At 38.3% G+C, this 20,779-nt stretch overlaps 1 protein-coding gene across 1 annotated transcript in view; it reads right to left on the reverse strand.

The window, feature by feature from the left end:
• Frmpd4 (FERM and PDZ domain containing 4) overlaps positions 1-8,068 on the reverse strand; it is a 1,030,958-nt gene extending 1,022,890 nt beyond the window's left edge. The window contains exon 1 of the mRNA XM_087193747.1: positions 7,721-8,068. The gene's annotated coding sequence lies outside the window, so the exon portion shown is untranslated. The remainder of the gene's footprint in view (positions 1-7,720) is intronic.
• Positions 8,069-20,779: the final 12,711 nt, after the last annotated feature.

Genomic DNA, 20,779 nt, shown 5'->3' on the forward strand with positions numbered 1-20,779 from the left:
GAGAATTAAGATGAACTTTGTACATGGACCTCCATGAGGAATGTAATCATTACATACAGTAAACATGTACTAACAAAAAACAAAAAGACACTGTTTTAATTTTTTAAAAATTGTGTATGTCCAACATTTCTCATAAAAGTTGTCAAATAAGCATTTTATACAACTTTTATAAATTTAAGCCAAATTTTAAGAGAAAGCAACTAAATTTATTTTTTTCATTTTAGCTGAAAAAACTATTACATCATCCTTTTCTGTTATAAAATACAAAATATATTTCATTTGACAGACAAAAGTTTTTTCTTTCTTTGTTCCACAGCTACTTGAATATATAAATTTTGCTTGTTTGTTCAACATGTTGGATGTGGAGTACACATGGAGAGGACCATCTTGTTCCACCAATGCAAAATGCATATTACAATAATGTAGCAAGGCCCAAGTAAAATCACTTAGTTTAACACAACTGAAAGCAGACTCTATCATGACAAACTGACTACAGAAGAACCAACTATGAAAAATGGTGCTGGAGTCAGAGGGGCCCAGGCATGGGTCATTTGTCAACCTGGACATCATAAAGCCCATTAGGAGCAACAGGCCCTGAAAGCATGTACTCCAGCTGACTATAAGCCAAGCCACAATTCCAGCAAGACCCTAGCAAAAGAGATGCAATTGCCACTAATCACTAGGTATTATCTGTGTAATGGTGTCTTGAATAATTCATATTTTAAGGTGGCTAACTAAAATATGCTCAGATGCTTTGCTTGACTTGATCGACACAATGTAGTCATCAACATTGAAGATGCAGTTTAAATACACCATCCTATTTGCATATCCTGTAAGCAAGTCAGTTTTGCAGTACATCACTGGAAAAGTTATTAAATTTGGTTCCCTTAGATACAGAAAATCAGGAGACAGGAAACTGTTCTCAGGAAGAGTATCCTTCTTAAAATGATCATTTACAATGGCTATTCAAGATAAAATAATCAGTTTAGAAGTATGAGTAGTCCACTGGAAGAAGAATTTTTTCAAAAATATGTACTGTGAAATGTCCAAGGAAAGCATCTAGATGATTCTAGGAAGGCAAGTAGGTTGAAAAGTGAATGGCATGTTGTAAACTGCTCATTTTCCACCTGCCAAGACCTGATCCTTCCAAGCTGGCAATTTACACAGTTATTTAGCAAATCAAAATGAAATAACTGTGATTTTAAGTCTTCAACAAACTCATTACTGGCACTTCCTTACTACTCTGTGCCTTTTAGAAAATATAAGAAAAGGGATGTTCAGTTTCACAGTCAAGCTTTGGATCCCCTCTCAAGCCTGAGTTACCAACATCAGCCACCAGCCACCCAAGCATAGTTAGTTAATATCTCATTTTTGCTATCTGCAATGGAGATATTTTAAGAGATGACGGGAAAAGGAAATATAGTGACAGCTCTGAAAGGAAGTGTATAGAAACAAACCCAATGCATAGTAATTTTATATGTATAAAAGTCCCAGTAAGCTAGCTGGCTGGTTGATGAAACAGAAGAAAGTCTGTGAGTCACTGTGGACTGATTTCCCTCAAGCAAGCATAAAAGAAAACTGGTCCCTTCCAGAGATGTAGGCTCTATGGTGGGTTCTAGAAGCCTGGTCCCATCAAGTAGGTGGGATGGGCCAGGAGTGGTGGCGTAGGCCTGTAATCCCAGCATTCGGGAGGCTAAGACAGGAAGATCACCGCAAGTTTGAGGCCAGTCTGGACTACATAGTGAGAACAAGGCCAGCCTGAAATGCATAGTGAGACCCTGTCTCAGAAATAAAGAAATAAATAAATAAAGATGGTGAGCCAGAGCCAGTCTTCAGGTGGATTGCTCAGAGCTAGAGGGAAAAACCTGAGAAAAGACAGTATTAAAGAAGCATTAATTTAGAAGACTCGGGGGGCAGGCAAAATCCACTTTCAAACAGTTGTTAGGCATGGATTCTATTTCTTCTTATTTTATTTTTGAACCCACTCCTGGAGAGATTCTTAGTAGGCAGAAAACTGAGAGAATTTTCTGAGGCAGGAGGAGAAGGAGGAGGAGGAGGAGGAACAGCAGGAACAGTAGCAGCAGCAGCAGCTCAGGCACTCCATTGTGTATAGATACCACATTTTCTTGATCCATTCATCTTTTGATGGACATATAGGCTGCTTCCAAGATTTAGCTATTGTGCATTGTTCTGCTACAAGCATGGCTATGCATGTACCACCGTTATATGATGCCTTACTCTTTTGAGAGGACACTTAGAAGGAGAATAGCTGAATTGAATGGAATTTCTAGTTTTAGTTTTTTGAGGCATCTCTATCCTAATTGCCATAAAGAAGGATAAATTTGAGTCATCTGTAGGAAAATATAAGCTTAAACATTGCATGTCTTCTTTTATACAAGAAACCCAAAATATAAATAACTTAAAGAGCAAAATAAGAGAGATAATAGGAAACAGGGAGATAGATCTTTTGCAAAATGGAACGTGCACAAGAGATGGAGGGAGGGGAGAAGGGAGGGAAGGGAAAGAAATTGAAAAAAGATTTCAGGTGTGTTATGTCCATGTACTAACTCCACATAATTTAATTATTATGTACTGCAAACATGTACTAGTAAAAATAAAAATTTTAAAAGTAGCTCAAACATTGTCTGCATGGAGCCACCAAATGCTCATTGTGGTTTTACTCAAACATCTAGCAATACAGACAAATATACACAAGAAAAGGTAATCAAATTCCTTCACATATGTGACACAGGCACTTTGTAAAATTGACTCTTTAGTGAGAGGAAGACCCTTCCAAGGACACTGCTGGCCACACAACTCTCTCCAAACCTCTGCTGTACCATCTCCGGAGACAGAGGTCTGGACCTGTGACTGAAGTCCCTCCCTTCCTCCTCTGCAGGCTGGTGGGGACATCCTGGCCCAGGTGGCAGGCTGGAAAATATGATGACACAACCACAAAAAGCTGCATTTCATATTAGCTCTTACAGACAGTTAGTGCCTGTCATTCAACACCTGAGAAAAACGAAGCCCAGGGGGCAGCAAGATGAAAGCGTATTTCTAGCCTGCTGTCTCATGTGCAAGGAAAAAATAAAATATGATCTCATAAAGTGCTAAGGTATCACTGATGAAATGTGAGATGTTAAGAGTTTACAGAAAAGTCAGAGGTCAAAAAAATCAGTAACTACTAAAAACTGGCCAAGAGGATTTTGAAAGCACAACCTTCCTTTTGACTCAATATTCAGAACCTAAGAACATAAATATTTGGAGTCACAGGAATATAAAGCTAGTAAATGCATTTTGCAAATAGCAACTATCCCACTATTTGCCTTTCACTTCCCAAATAGGATTTCACATTATTAAATATCCTTTCTCCTAGGACATTAAGTGATTTTATAGCTTCTAAAAGGGAATGGTACTCAAGTAAGAAAAAAAGCTGTGCCTCTATGCATGGCTCTCAAGTAATAAACAGACTCAATGCATGGTGCTTAATGCTGTTAGTATAGAATAATGATGATACAAAAAATAACAAGTACAACTTTACTATGTGCTCATTGTTGTATTAACTTTAGTTTCAGATAGTTTATGTGAATACTATTAAACTCTGATATGTCAATCCTACATAATTAATCCAAAGCCTACTTAGAATGCGGCAAATTTTCTCTAGATCACAGGTCAGCAAAACACAACCAACAGGACAAAACCTGCCTACCACCTGCTTTTTTCAAATAAAGTTTTATTAGAACAAAGCCATGTCCAATCTCACATTGTCTATGACTTCTCTCACACCATAATGGCATAGGTGGGGTAGTTGGGACAGACTGTATGGCTCACAAAACCTCAAATACTTATTATTTTGCCCTATAAAGGGAATGTTTGTTAACTGATGTACTAAATATTTCATTATTTATCCTATCACTATAGCATGATAAATAACAGGTATGTACAATTTCAATATCTAGTGCTTTATTTTGCTGAATTAATTAAAGGAACAGGATTGAAGGTGTTTACATAAAGTTTCAGTAGATTGCCTGCAAATATGGCTAAGAAGTAGTCTGATCTCACCATCAATTTATTTTCCTTCTCCTTAAATCTGAGGTGGCCCTGTGACTTCCCTTGATGGCAGAATATGGTGGAAGAGGCCTAGCAGCTTCTGCTTTTGCTCTCAGAGCTTTGAGTCACCCTGTGAAGAGTTTGTCTCCCCTGATGGAGACAGAGGCCCTGCCAGTCCCTGGCACACCAGGCATGGTGCCAGTCTTTCAAAGAAGCCGTGCTGGAGGTCCTAGTGCCAGATGAGCTCCCAGCCATATGTGGCCACACAGCCAACACTGTATGGAGCAGTCTATGCAACCGACAGGGTGTAGAGAATAAATCATTGTTATTTTAAGCAACTGACAGGGTGTAGAGAATAAATCATTGTTGTTTTAAGCCACCAGGGTTTGTCATTACATGGTAATAAAGGAATTCAACCTAAGCTTTGATGTTCCATTTAGCATTTCAAAACTTTCTTTAGGATATGTAAACACTCCTAAAACAACACCATTATCTTGTATCTTAAGAGCAACAAACATCATTCTGTTCAGATGGCAAAGTGAGCAGACTAGATGGAAAATGCTTTCCCTAAACTACAGATAAGACAGGCAGAATCATTTCAGAAAAAGCAAAATCCCTTGACAACAATAATAAGATACAAAATATAATCTAAAGACATTTAATTCACCATCTCAGTAAGGGTTTCAGACTCTTACCTTTGAAGAAAATATTTTTTTTCAATCTAATTATTAAACAGGAAAAAAAAAGACTTCATGAAAAGGAAAAACATTTTCGAATTTGAGTTGGCTGATGACAGGCAACTTATAACTGACTATTAATATGAGGATCAAAGTTGACAAACACTCCCCAAAAGAAAGGGAAAATGATTAAATAGAAGAAAACAATGAGAAAGACATTAATTCAAAGGGGAAAGTAAGAGCTCCCTTCAAGTCAGAACGCATAAAGCAAGGAATTAGATTTACTATAGGTTATTGAAAGCGGGACTTGGGCAAATTTATCTCAACTTTATCTAAAGAAAAAAGTGACTTCAACAAACCACCGAAGCACATATGCCTCAAAAAGGAGACTAAAATGGCCCTGCCACTATGGAAAACACTATGGAGGCTCCTCAAAAAATGAACAGAATTACCATATGATCCAGTAGTCTCCTTCTGGGTATGTATCCAAAAGAACCAAAGCAGGATTTCAAGAGATATTTGCACACCCATGTTCATTTCACCATTATTCACAGAAGCCAAGACATAGAAGCAACCTACATATGTATTAATAAGTGAAAGGATAAACAAAATGTGGTGTGTCCATACAATAGAATATTATTCAGCTTTAGGGAAGGAAATTGTCACACATGCTACAACGTGAATGACCTTTTAGGACATTGTACTAAGTGATATAAGCCAGACTCAAAAAGATAAATAATTGCATGATTACACTTAGGGGAGGTCCCTGGAATAGTAAAAATCATAGGGACAAAAAGGAGAATGATGGTAGCCAGATGCTGGGGGCAAGAGAGAGAAGTTATTGTTAAATGGGTACAAAGTCTCGGTTTTGCTAGATGAAAAAGATCTAGAGATCTGCTGCGCAGCAATGACAATATACTTAACACCTCTGAACTATACACTTCAAATTGGATAACGTGGTAAATTTCATGTAATAGTTTCATAATAACTAAAACATTGAAAATTGGTTTAAAAAAAGACTAGAAGAAAAAACTCCAAAATGATTTCAATGGCTAGCAATGGCAATGGGATAATGGATGAGTTTTTCCTTCTCTTTTTATTTGTGCTTTGATGTGCCTATGCCTTTTTGTTTTTAGCTTGCTTTTATATTCTGAACTGAAAATGTTAGTTTCCTGTGATTTTAAAACAAATAGGGGTTGGATGGTTCAAAAATAATGATTATCTTACAATTTTTAGGAAAGGATTATGAAAGTCTAAGTGGGATGAAATAAATAATTAAAGCATAAAATAAACACATTTAAAAACAGAAGAGCATAACATTATTTATAAATCCAAGAGCAAGTTTCTTGAAAAGAAAATAACATTAGGAACATTTTTGACAAATATAATCAAAATGGGTGGAAGAAAATGCCCATTAAATAAATTATAAGTATTAAAATAGATAAAGCAACTACTGAAAAAATGTTGCAGCTGTTAAGAAATAACAAGACAGGCACAACTCTAATATATTTGAAAATCTAGGTCAGGTTTGGCAAACTCTATCTGTAAAGAATTAAAGAATAAATATTTTCAGCTTTGTTGACTATACAGTCTCTGTAGCAACCACTCAACCCCTGTGGTTTTAACATGAAAGCAACCATAGCCAATACATAAATACTTGGCTGTGGTTCTGTTTCAATAAAACTTTATTTACAAAAGCAGGCAGTAGGCCATTGGCCCACTGGTCTTAGCTTGCAAGTTAAGCGATAAAGGCCAGGTCCCTTTTCCTGCATGTTTTCTTTCCTCCTAAAATTTGGCCTCTTTATCATGATGATAATCCTGACCAATGAAGTAAAGAACCAGAGCTATTATCTTTTTCTCTGGGTCCGCTGACATCTTCATCTATAGCATTCCTCATTAGACACTGTTGAACAAACTTTTCAGATTCTGGATGCTCAGAATCCAGTCATTTCTCAACATTTCATATATTATAACACATATACAAAAAAAATGTGAGCTGGAGATTTAGCTCAGTGGTTCTGCTGCCTGGCCCGCAAGCACAAGGACCAGAGTTCAATCCCTGATACCTAAAAACAAAAACAGAAAACCCTAAAGTGTCGTAAATTCTAGAGGGCAAAGAGGGAAAGTAAAAATGTCTTAGCCTACTAGGACTCACAAGGACTCTGTTGTCAGGAAATATCTCAAGCCCATACAGATTATGAGAAATTGTTATCCTAAAAGACTTTGAGCTTTTGAGCTGAAGGCCTTGAAGGAAGTATTAAGTAGAGTAAGGAACTCTAGCCAGAGGACAGAAAGTGCTGCTTTTTGATACAACAATCCAGTACAGTTACCCTAGTTTGGGCTGAGCATTCCCATAAAGTTCACCCAAAAGTCAAGCTGTGGGTGTAGCTCAGTGGTTGAACTACTTGCCTAGCATGCATGAGGCCCTGAGTCCCATCCTCAACGCGAAAAACAAGAAAAATAAAAAGGCCACCGAGAAGTAAAGAATCTGAAAAACTCTTTAACCACTGAAGAAACTAGGCAAGTCATAAAACTTCAGAAAGAGGGCCAGGGATTTAGCTTAGTGGTGCCCAGTCTGCCTCGCAAGCGCAAGGTACCGGTACCAAAAAAAAAAACAAAAAAAAAACAAGAACTTGAGAAAGAGCTGTGTGTCCTGATGATTTTAAAATGAACTCGTTGAAACTTTTAAATCCTGAACAATTCCATGTCAACAATTCAGAAGTTTGAAAATAAAAATATGAAAAGTTAGGCATCTAATTTTAGAAAACTTAAACAGAAATAGAATTATTAGAAGTGACATGTGCTCCATAGTTCCGATGGGTCCTGTTTGGACCTAGCTTGTGAGAAGCACAGCGTTGAAGAGTTAAATGTAAAAATGGTAAAAGAATGATTAATTAACAATTGTAGGAGACGGGGTCAAATCACAGTAATTGGTCACAAAGCAATTTGGCAAATGTTCTCAGGACTTTTAACAGGTTTATATATGTTCATACCTGTGGAAACGGGAGCACTGTCCAGATGCTGTTGGGATAGTGAGGTTAGAAAAGGACTCCAGGGTAAGGGTCAACCCTGACGCAGTGGGAGTCTCCCACGCCGCCGAAGGTACACCGTTCCTGTCAGAGTGAGGCGCCATTGTATCCCAAGCCGACCGAGATGAAGCCCCGCCTCCCGTTCCGTCTCTGCTCTCTATCGCCCCCTACTGGTACACCGGAAGAGGAAGCAAGCGGGTCAAAAAAAAAAAAAAATGTGGTTTGCAGAGTCCGATGCTTAGAAAAAACAGCACTGTCAAATCAGATTTGGAGCTGCGCGATAATCCCTAAAAGACTGGCAACACCTGAAACCTCTATAAATTTCTGTCGACCCCTGCGTGGTAGTGCGCACCTGTAATGCCAGTGGTCAGGGAGGCAGCTTAGCGACTTCGTGAAGTCTTGTCTCAAAATAAAATATAAAGCACGGTACTGGGGATATAGCTCAATGCGGAGGCCCTGGGTTCAATTCCCAGTACCGAAAAATTTTTTTTCCTCAAAATGTGCTGGCTGGCTACTTAAAAGAAAAAGTTACAGCCTTGATTCCAAATTTCTTCTTAAAAAAAAAAAAAACAGAGCCAAGCAAATGACATTAGATATTCCTTTTAGAGAGACTTCTGGAAGTGGGATTTTACTTCATTAATATTACTATTTTCTTGTTTGTGTTAGTTATGATTTTGTCCCAGGTCTAGTTTGGGAGGATACTAGGCAAGTTTCCTACCACTGAGCTGTATTCCCAGTCCCACAGCTCAGGGGTTTTGAGAACAAGGATGTAGTTTTCCAATAATCTGATTTCTCTTTATTTTTTCATATAAAATGTAAGCTAGCGCATTACTTCTACAAACCAGCAATTCTTATAGGCAGATAAAAGAATTCAAAACTAAGAGCATCAATATTATAGAATACGGATAATGTAACCCGACATAAATTAAAAACCCTCAGGCAGCTCTTGGATGTGGTTACAAATGGAAAGCAACAGAGTGATGTTGACAACGTCCTATTATGATCAGCTGTTCTGGGCTGAACCCACAGGGCAAAGGGTACACACAATTTGTCGAGAAGAACGTTTATTATAAGGGCAGGCTTCTTGTGTACTAATTCACTTTTGACAGAGGATGTGTAAAATCAAAGTGCACTTAGTTACTTACTGCTTAAGTAACAAGAGTAATTTTCTCCTGTTTACAGAGAAAATTGTTTGACCTTACTACAACCAAACCATTGTGTTTGTCATACCACATCTTGGCATGGTAAAATACAGAATTTTAAACTTGATCTCTTCATTGAATAAAACAAAAAAAGGAACTAGTTTGCGTTTATTAAATAATGAATCTGACATTGGCTCAGAAATGATCTAACGTGCTATGTTTGTCCTATTTTTTATTTTTATTTTTATTTTTGGTACTGGGGATTGAACCTAGGACCTTCACACTAAGTTACAGCCCCGGCATTTTTTTTTTTTTTTTTTTTTTTTGGTACCGGGGATCGAACTCCGGTCCTTGCACTTTCGAGGCAGGCGGCAGAACCACTGAGCTAAATCCCCGGCCCTCCAGCCTTTTTATTTTGCGACAGTCTCAATAAATTGCCCAGGATGGTGTCAAACTTGAGATCCCCGGGCTCAGCCTCCCAGGAGTGCTGGGATTATGGGCATGAGCCACCATGCTTGGCTTGTATTTGCCCAATTCAGCACAGTATTTGAAATAGTACTTCAATAACCACTTTTCCTTTTCATAATGTCCTTAATATTTCCCCTGGAAGCCAATTTGTGAGCAACATAGAGGACCATCACTTCCCACTCTGCTTTTGACCAGTGTAAAGTTACTATTGTTTTTATTTCTAATTTCTATAAAACTACCAAATAACCACATCCAATAGCACATTAAAAAAAAAAAAAAACCTCAGGGCTAGGAAGGAGAAAATGAAGAAACTTGGAGAATGTTTCAAAGACATCTCAAGTTTTCACCGTATTTTTCTTTTAACTCTCCATGTTATAAATCTGTTGCACAAGACAACAATCTTGAAACTTACCACCTAGGAACTCACAAAGCTAGGCCTCTGTCTAATGGAGTAACTCTAGAAAACCCAAAAGAGCATTTGTCAGATAATCCAGAATTCTGGGTGTATGACCTAGAGAAAGATTGGCATTTGAATATGAGGAACTATGTATATATGTTCATTGCAGCTGTATTAGTAAATGAGAATTTAAAAGCCATTTGAATGTCCAACAGTGGTAAAGGGATTGGTAGAGTATTGTATCCATGCCATAGCAGTCAAAAGGATTATACTAAATATGTGTATGGAAAAATATATATTTATGTATATATTGTGCAAAGATATATACATATAGATGTTTGTATAAATATACATCTATATGTGTATCAAAAATATGATGATGAGTAAAAGAATAAGAATTTCCAGGTGCTCAGTGTGAACTGACAATACATCAGAGTCAAGTTATCATTGTCTCTGGGAAAAGGTCAGGGGACTGGAGCTCAGATAATGGTTAAAGGGAACATTAGCCAATTCAAAATGTTTTCTTTCTTTTTGAAATAGTGGGGAAAAACAAATAGTACAAAATAATAAGAGACTGTCCATCTTAGGATGATAATGTATTTTTTATTCTCCTATCTAGACTTCTGCAAATTTTAAACTTTGGGATGGTTAAGCTTCATTGTCAACTTGATTGGCCTGTGATCCCCCAGGGGATTAGTAGCTTTCTGGGTATGTCTGGGTGGGTCATGGAGGTATGGCCTTAGGGTCTATATCTGTTCCCTGGCCCCTTCTTTCCTGGCACTATTCCTTGCTGTAGACTAAGCCTCTGTTGCCATGGCCTAAGCATTTGTGTTCCACCATGCCCTCTGCCATGCTATTTCTGCTTTGGAGGCAGCTGTCTATGGACTGAGTCCCCTGAAACTGTGAGACACATTAAAACTCTCCTCCTTTAAGATGTGGATGTCAGATAGTATCATGTTCCAGTGACAGGAAAGCTGACTAATAAAAACTTCTTACTGGGAAAACAAAAACCAAACTTCATCCTAGGTACCCTCCTCAAGATCCCAAAGATGGAATTCTGTCTGCATCCACTTTCTAGCTGAACAGTAGCAATGGCAGATACTCCCTTGAGTATCTGATGGCTTCTGAACATGCCAAAATTTCAATAATTTCAACCAAGACAGTGAAGTTTGAGCTGTTCACAGACAGTATAAAATACATTCACCACATAAGGCGCAAAGTAATGTTAGCTACTGCAGCAAACAAAACTCAGTGGCTTAAAACAATAGGCATTTATTATTGATCTACACTGTCTGATCACCTGAGCGGTTCTGCTAAACTAGGCTAGGATTGGCTGATCTTGATTGGCCCATATATGCGTCTGCTCTGGCATGGTAAGTAGACTGGAGGTTTACCTGATCTAAAGCAATGTCTCCCACATGTTGGCTAGCCAGTTGGTTATTACCTGGGTAATATTACCTGGGTAATGAGACTAACCAGACTCTGGACATTATCACTTAACAGGGTAACTCAGTCTTGTTCACATCTCAGGAAGGTTCCAAGGGAGATACCGGAAGCGAGTTACTTCTGCCATATTTTCTTGGCCAAAGAAAGTCACAAAGGCAGGCAAAATTTAAGAAAAACACACACCACTTCTTTGCTAGAGAAACTTCAAACTCATGTTTGAAAGCTTAGGGAAGAGGGTGAGGGTGGTGCAGATGGTAGAGGTATAAATGTTTAGAAACATTGCTCATCTCCCACACCATGGCTTTTGAGTCCACAAGAGTGTAAGTGCTCCGGTTGGCTTTTCATGCTACAGAATCTAAAAGGTAAGGTGAAATATCATATATCAGAAGAGAATCTTACTAGGCTTTACCTTTAATATTCTGTTTTGGGTTTTCAGACTTTATGTACTGCTCAAGCACATTTAAATAGCTTTTATCCTCTAACACTAATAGGTGTGTTTCCATACAGCTCACAAATCATCTCACTTAAAATCATTTTTTGGATACTAATGGACAACTAATAGAGGCCAGTGACCTGAAATTATCTCAGAAGTCACCTTTACAATAGTGAAAATTGAGCAGTAAATAGAGCCTGTAGGCTGGTGTAATTCACCTTATGCCAAAGTATATCTCTACAATGACTTATTAAATAATTCCACTGAAAGTTGTAAATCTAAGTGGAAAAAGTACAAATCAATGGAAAAACACAGTTGAGCACTTTTCTACCTAAGATTTTCATGACCTTCTGGAAAGATGAAGATTAATGTTGGACAGAAATTCTCAAACGTAGAGCCCTGTAAAGATTAACAGGCTCTGGTTTGCATCACTCTTAAAAATTCGTTTAATTTTTGCTGTCCCTAATCTTTCTGTTTATTAACTTTTTTGCTAATATCATGGTATCAGTATATACTTTTTCCTTATGTCCTATCTGCTGTGCAGAAGAATTTAAAAGCCAAAGAAGTTTGAAGATCTGTCAGTCCCATGCTTAGTCAATCCCATATTTGCTCATAGAGGAAACTGTGTAAAGGCACAGAACTGGGGGTTCTGAACTTCATATAAAATACGAACTCACAGGAATGACAAGAGGAACCTTGGACTTCCTTAGGTAATAATGCATGAAACAAGCCACACATGAATGCTGGATTAAATAGTGTCTTAGCTCTCAAAAATGGGTTTTTGTGGGGATTTTTTCTTGAGTTTTAGGCATAGAGCCCAAGTCTAGAGTATCCACCTTTTTAAAATTGAGATATAATTGACAAGCCATAAAATTCATGCTTTAAAACAATCTGATTTGGTGGTTTTTAGAATATTCACAGAGCACTACAACAATCATTAGTCATCTAATTTCAGAAATTTTCAATAAAGAAATCTCCACTAATCTACTTTGTGTGTGTGCATGTGTGTGTGTGTGTGTGTTACTGGAAGTCGAGCCCAGGGTCACCACACTGTTTCATTTCTTAGACATTTTTTGGTTCTTTATTTTGAGATAGGACCTTGCTAAGTAGCTAAGTTACTCAGGCAGGGCTTGAACTTGTGATCCTCCTGCTTCAACTTTCCAAACTGCAGCAGTTGCAGGTGTGCTCCGCCATGCCTGGCTCTCTACTTTCTCTACTCAATGTTTTTGCCCACTCTGGACATTTCATGTAATTGGAATCATACGATATATGTGTGGCCTTTTGTTTCTGGCGTCTCCACATCCTTTTTGAAGAGTGAAAGAACTAATGAACCCAGTGTTACCAACTCAGCACAGCCTTGCTTTTTCTTCACCCACCTGGAAGCTAGTTTTAACCTAGCAATCCATCTCACAAAAAAAATCCAAAGCATGAATTCATCTCCTCAAGTGCTAAGCAAATGGCTGATACTTGGACAAAGATGAGGAGAAGGCTTACACAGCAAAGTGACCTAACACAATGCTCCCAATCTTCTTTCAAGCCCTCTCTTTTACTGCAGCAGATCATTTATCGCTTTTCTCTTCTTTTCCTCCTCAGAAATCTCCATCACCACCTTGAGCTATTGTTCAACTACTTCCTTAGATCATTCTCCAAATGCTTCCTTTTGCAGAGCTTGAAAGGACTTGTCATAAATCATTTGGCCAGTCAAAGTCACCATGCTCTCTGCCAAGGTCTTCCTTTCTAACTGCCTTAAGGAGATCCTTGCTGGAGGGGGGGAAGGAAGGGGAAGAAGAGAGGGAGGAAGATGTTTGGAGGAATAAGTAGGAAAACAGTGAAGGGCTGATTTGGAAGATCCCTGAAGGAGACTGGCCTCTTTCACTGTGGTCATGGGGCCACAGGGAGAATACAGTAATGTAACATGAGCTGACTACAGATGGTTCTAAGCTTTAGACCTCATGCTGTCATAGAAGTGTGAAGCTCATATCACCTCTGTCATCTGGGCATCCACAACTCTACTCAAATCTCCAATGTTCTTGGAAGGCTTCCTCAGCTTCAGGCCTTCCATTTTTGTCTAGGGGCTCAGGAAATCCCTCCAGAAACATATGCCTTGGTTTTACAGGCCTCTGCTGCTAGGGGCTGTGGTTGTCAATGGAAGCAGATGGAGAACAAATTGTAGGTCATTCTCTTCATCCCCTTTCTCCTCAGCACTCCCCACCTCTGAACTTCTCCCAGAAACCAGCATGCATTTCCATACATGCACATGGCTGAAGCGGAAGGCAGGGACAGAGAAGAAATAACTGCCTAGGCCAGGAACTTCTGGGCTCTGCTCAGTTAAAAGAAAGGCTTTGCTTTGAGAACTAGGGCAGGGGACAGCCCAGGGCAGTGGTGATGAACCTATGGCATGAGTGCCCCAGCGGGCTGTTTGTAATATTGAAAGCTCGAAAAGGTTCACCATCACTGCCCCACAAGTTAACTATTAAATAAACATTCATTTCAATATATACTGTTGTGGTTTGGGTGTGTGCCAGTGGTCCCTGAGTTACAGCCTTGGTAGCCACAATGAGAGCTTTGAGAACTTTAACTGGTGGGGCCAGTGGGAGGCCCTTAGGCTTTGCTTGGGGTGTTGCCCTTCAAGGGGTTTAAGGTAGCTGTCCTGTGATTCCTTGGGAGTTCTCAAGAAAGGGTTGTTATAAAAGAAGCAAGTTTGTGGCCTCTTTAGTCCTCTCTGGCTTCCTGGACGCAGATGTGACCACTTGCTCCCATAGGTACTTCAGCCATTGCTATCCACCATGAGGTGATGTAATCCAGGTGTGGCCCTTGCCAGAGCCTGTGATGTGCTGTTTGGGCTTTCAGCTTCCAAACTGCACTAAATACACTGCTTTACCTGTGAAGTCTGCCTGTTCTGGGTATTTTGTGATAGTGACAGAAAAGAGACTTCACATATTTTTCTGATTTAAAAGGTTAGTTACAGACAGTAAATAAAATTACATAAATAAATGATGGAAAAATAAAACAAAATTAAATGGAAATTAAAGTTACAGATAAAGCTAATGTTCCTGAGTCCCTATTTACATATATATATAAAATATAATATATATATATAATATATAGTATATATAAAATATATATAATATATATAATATATTAAATATATAATATATAACATATATAAAATATATATTATAAAAATATATAGTATTTATAATATATATAAAATGTATATAATATATATTATAAAATATATAGTATATATAATATATAATAAAAATATATATAGTATATATAATATATAAAATATATAATACATAATATACAATATATATGTAAAACATATAATATATAATACATAATATATATAAAATATATATACATAAAATATATATATTTTTTTTTCCAGTACCATGGGTCAAACTCAGGTCCTTGAGCTTGCAAGGCAGGTGTGGCGCCACTGAGCTAAATCCCTGGCCCAAACATATATAGGTTTAATTCTGCTCTGAGTCTTTTCCTATATGACATTTCAATGAATTTAACTTTATAAAATAGATGTTCCTTGACTTATGAAGAGATTACATCACAATAAACCCACCATACGTTGAAAATATCAAAAGTGGAAAATGCACTGAACACACTGAGACTACTGAGCAGCCTCGCAGCAGAGTACACTGCAGAGGTCCAGTTGTTTCCCTTTGTGAACCTATGGCTCCCTGCCGCTCCCAGCATTGAGATGACCATATTGCATATTGCTAACCTGGGAAAACATCAATTTTTTAAAGTATTGTTTCCACTGAATGCATATGGCTTTTTCAACATGATGAAATTGAAAAACCATACATCAGACCATTGTAAATTGGGGACTGTCTGTGAATTGACATCGTGTTCAAGATACCCCTCTGTAATTTCTTTAATTTTTTTCCTCTTTGGTAACTTACACATATGTATTCTCGTATGAGTAAATAACCTTGTTTTGTTTTTTTGGCAGTGCTGTGGATGGATTCTAGGGCCTTATGCAGCTAGGCAAGAGCCCACAACTGAGTTACACTCTCAGCTTTTTTTAATGCCTTCTGTGGTGGTCAGATTTGTCTCCTGCTTGCTGGAAACTGGATTGAGAATTAAGTCACAGAGAATCGCAGAGTAGCAAGCCCAGAAATGATACAGAAACTCAATTCTGGAGATGTGGTGTGTGAGGCCATGGAACCCCAGAAGTGCTGGCTCCTGTGGTCCTGGACTTGGCAGTGTTGAACATAGCAGCCTGAGAGTCACCTCATGTTGGAAGGCTGTTGTGACCAGCAGAGTTGTGGCTGTGGGCTTTAGCGGAGCCTGAGGTGTTGAGAGACTCTCAGACTTGATCCACAGTCTGGAAATGAAGTGTAAGTTCCAAGTTGTTATTATCTTTTTGGTGTGAGGGATTGAACCCAGGGCTTTGTGCATGATAAACACATCCTCTACCACTGAGCTATAGTTCCAGGGAGTCCAGAGTCATCTGTAATCAGTACTTTAAAAATGTGATTCAGCTCTGACTTTCACATTTGGGGTTTGTTATGGCTTGTAGCTAGATGTCCCTAAAGCCTCATGTGCTCATAGGGGTGCTTTCCAGAGGTGGCTGGATCTAGGGTGTGTGACAATGGGATTAAGGGTGTGGTAGTAGATTATCCCACTAATTGGTTTAGCATAGTTCTGGATAATGGGAAGCCCCATCCTGGCTGTGGGTGCCACCACACAAAAGGCTTGTTGCCTGTATGGGATAAAAGGGAAAAGAAGGCTCACTTCTTGCTGCCTTCTGCCTGCCATGACACAAACTCTTCTTCCTCTGTGATGCTCCTCAGTCATGCCACTCTGTCTTCGAGCCAGCTATGGACTGAACCCTCTACAAACTGTGAGCTGAAATAAACCTTTCCTCCTTTAACTTGTAGGTGTCAGGTATTTTGTCTCAGCAAAGAGAAAAGTAACTAAAACAGGGTTACTGATAAGAAATCTGATGCTGTTTTTCAAAATTTTATTTCCTTACATGGTCAGGAATTGAACTCAGAACTTCATCCATGCTAGGCAAGTGCTCTGTCATTGAGCTACATCCCCAGCCCTGATATTCTTATTTTCTTTTCAATCCATACTCCCTCCCCAGGTGACCTCAGCCAATCTCAGTCAGCATTTACCATTTATGTTTTGGTGACTTCAGAAATTATAGTTCCTTCCCAGTCTTCCCTCCTAAGATACAACTTCCATCTCATGTGCATCTCAAAATATTCTCTCTCTTCATTCCCATATCAATACTTTTGTGGAGCCCATAATCTCCCAAATCATCTGCTTTCATCTTATTCTAATCTAACCTCCACACAGTAGGTGAGACTCAGAAAACAGAAACCTAATTATCCAGCCCTCAAAATTGTTGTCCCAGGATAATGTGCAGTCTCTCACTGTGATCTAGATAGCTCCATATAATCTGCTACTTTTCCCTTGACCCTTGACCTGCCTGACCTCCTAACTATGCTTCAACCACATCAGCCTCCATGCTCTTCCTCTAGCAACACCAAGTACATTTCTGCCTCAGTGCCTTGGCCTTAGCTATTCCCTTTGCCTGAATGCTCTTCTTCCAGATATCTGCATGTCATACTCCCTGTGTCTTTGAACTTTTGCTTAAATGCCACTTTATCAATGAGTGAGGCATTTCCATAGAACTATAACCACTTTTAAGTATTAATTTTGACCTTGGCAATAGGGTATACTAACCATTAATAAATTCGTTGGCATTCAGAATAGATGCTGTTAATTTCAGTAAGATTAACAGAAACGATAAAATAGTTTGATGGAAATGTAAGATTCCACTATTGTGTCCATTTAGATAGATCATGTTGGTCCACAGAGGTCAGTAACTGAGCACACCTACGTGTGGGAATGACTTCATGGTAGTCACTTGTGTTACTTCTGCTGCACTAGAGAGAGCTATTTCCCAGTACTCTTTAAATATACCTGATGATCCTGTCCACTTAGCACTTATTTGATTTTATAGTTCTTATTAAACCCCATGCAATAAAACTGAGGCAGTTTGTTAAATTTTCTAGGAAGTCAAACATGAATAAAAACTTTAAAATGTGATTAGTAAAAGGCATAATTGAATCTTGGATGAACTTAATATATCTCTTCTTTGGCAATCAGCCCTCAGATTTCAGAATTATGAAAAACATACCCAGCTTTGATCTAGCTACAAAAATAATAAAACCTTAAAGTAAGAACTGCCCACTCCTCTAAGACCAGAATCAAGCAAATGGCCAGGCAGATGGTAGTTTAAAACTGAAGAAATCCCGGGGGGCACGTGGGAAGGGTAAGGAAGATGGGCAAAGTAAAAAGACACAGAAAACAATTCCAAACTTTCCTCTGCTCCTTCTTTCTGCCCTATGACCCATAGAACTTGCTTACTGTCTTACCTCAACTTGAGAAAAAAATTGGAGGAAAATAGCTTTAGAATCAGGACAGACCTCAGTTTGACCTCTCTTGGCTTCTAACTAATCTGAATTCTAATTCCTTGATTTATGTAAGAGATAATGCCTTCCTTATGGAGTGGTCCTGAGAACAAAAGGAACCACAGCAGAATGTACACACGAAAGGCCTCCATCTGAATCTCATTTCCTGTCTTGATTTCATGTATCCTATCCCCTCCAGCATCTGATAACCTTCCTACTCAAGGTGTGGGGTGAGGACCAACAGCATAAACAGCCCTGGAAGCCTCCACAGAAGTGCACAGTCTTGGACCTCACCACAAACTTGCTGAGGCTAACAGGGCTAATAAAGGCGTGGAAATGTGAGCAGTGTTGTCCCCATGGAAAAGTCCCCGTGGCTTCTGACAGCCTGACTATTAACCACATGGAAGCACTTACTTGGCCATTTATAGTCATTGTATCCTTTGCTGTGTGACGAGAAGTGATATCTGTGTTTTTCACATGTGATATATGTTGGCGACATCAGTCTGGATAAGATGATCTGGGGCAGCCTCCCAGTTGAGGAGTGGGGCTGGCAAGGTAAACCATCCCAGGCCTTGCAGATGATTCTCTGGGAGCTTAGACTGCCCGTTGGTCAGATGCCCCACTACTTCCATCAAGTGGACGAAAAGCTAAAGCAAAGAAATGGTTATTTATAATTCCCCTTGAGTTTAGGAGATAGAGTCTAGGGAAGAAGGAGGCAGAGAAGAATATTTATCTTTTACGGGAACTGGGTAAAAACAACATAATTCAATTACCTTCAAGGTGCACTAAGTATTTGTAACAATAAACGAACACCTGGAAGACTTTTGCTCAAGTATAAGACAAGCAGCAGCCAGAATTAAAATAAAGTCTTTCCAACTATATTGCTTAAAAAAGAAAACTTTTAACTGGCTTATTGAGGATGCTCATACGTGTTTGAAACATAATCTTAATTTCCCCACCTTACTGCCTTTAATTTATTGAAACTCCCTTTGGCAATGGCTATCAAGTCTCTTAACCACTGTGACCAGATTCCATAACTTGTGAAGCATGTCAATGATTAAACCTACTGAAACTGACAACTAGTTAAAACAGTAGAATTATACATTCATCTTTGCATGATTAGAAGGTTAATTGTGAAAAGTCACCACCCTTTGGAGTATCAATATATTTTACATATTCAAAACTAGTTAAAGTGATATACTTCCTTAATATAGAATCTAATGTAGTAAAACCATGGTGTGTGCCTATACAAACAATCTTAACTATTGTCTTCCAACAAGAACCATGGTTCCTTCCTCATATTTTCGACACCTAGAAGTTTCGGGCACCAGAGTAAGTTGTTACCAATAAAATGTTCAGACAAACTAACCTTCAAAGCCAACTCCTAAAAGGAAAAGGCTACCATGTTACTTAAAAAATAAAGGCAAAAGAGGGTAAATACATTTGCTCAAATGCTTAGAGTTGATAAAACAATGATGGGTAATATTTTTTGTAAAATGATAAATATGCTTTGGCTTTTGTGTATACTGTACTTCAGAAGATTTATATAATCTGTTTCTGTTCAGAAGCATTTTTTTTCCTTTTTTGTGTAAAAGACCTAGTATATCTGATGCAAAAGTATCAAAATATCATATTTCAATACACATTTAAATGACTACAACAGGAAAACACTGACATAATGTGATACTTAATAATTTCAAGATTTAGCAGTTTAGGAAAGAAACAAAAAGCAAAAGGAAGAAAACTTAAAGTCTTATAAGGAGTATCTACCCATTTAAATATTTTTACCTGAGGAATGATTTGAACTATTAGTAATATATAAAAGGATGGATATTTCAAATAAAAGTTATTATTTAAATCAATCTACAAGTTATATATAATCAAACATTAAAGAGTTATAATTAAAAAATGTCTTAGGGAAAGAAAATAATTTTTTCATTATTGGAAAATGATTTAACTGTCAACTCCAGGTATATCACTATATAAAATACTCCAAAAAAAGATTTGTGTTCATTTCATTGGGGACATTTAAACAACTAGGTTCTTGCAAGACAAGTGCAAGAGAAGTTTTTTCCAGGCCACGGGTAATTACTGATTAAATTTTTTTTAACAATTCAGAACACCCTACACTGCACCAGATTTAAACAGGCATTGCATAAACCAAATGGAGATAAAACCTATCATGAACTTGAATGTGACTCCACATTAGTCACCAAAAGCTCAGTCTTACTTAGCAACTAAGTACAGATAAGAGGATGTCTACTCAGGAGACTCAGAGGTACTGGTTCGCACTGGTCAGTGCATGCACAAACCCCTTGGATAGAACCATCTCTAGATTTTAAAGATTCTTCTGGCTCTTGTTGTTCTTGATCAATGATCTTTCAAAGTTAAGGTCAAATGAGCTGAGTTATAGGACAAGACAGGTGCTATAACGAATGCTTGTATGATACTGGTTTCCTTTCTAAAAATGGTTCAGAATGGTCTAAAACAAACAGTGAGGGCAGAGACTTGTGAAAGACTAAAATGAGGATTAGAAGGTGACTGCATAGCCAATGATGGCGAACCTTTTAGAGCCTTCAATTGATACAAACAGCCCACTGTGGCACACATGCCATAGGTTTGCCACCATTGGCATAAACCATTAGCTGGCAGTTTGGGAAGATAAACTTGTGTCTGCACAGATGG

This window comes from Heterocephalus glaber, unplaced genomic scaffold (assembly GCF_053883595.1).
Source record: "Heterocephalus glaber isolate CG9 unplaced genomic scaffold, H.glaber_assembly_v1.0 deba00001594, whole genome shotgun sequence".
NCBI lineage: Eukaryota > Metazoa > Chordata > Mammalia > Rodentia > Bathyergidae > Heterocephalus > Heterocephalus glaber.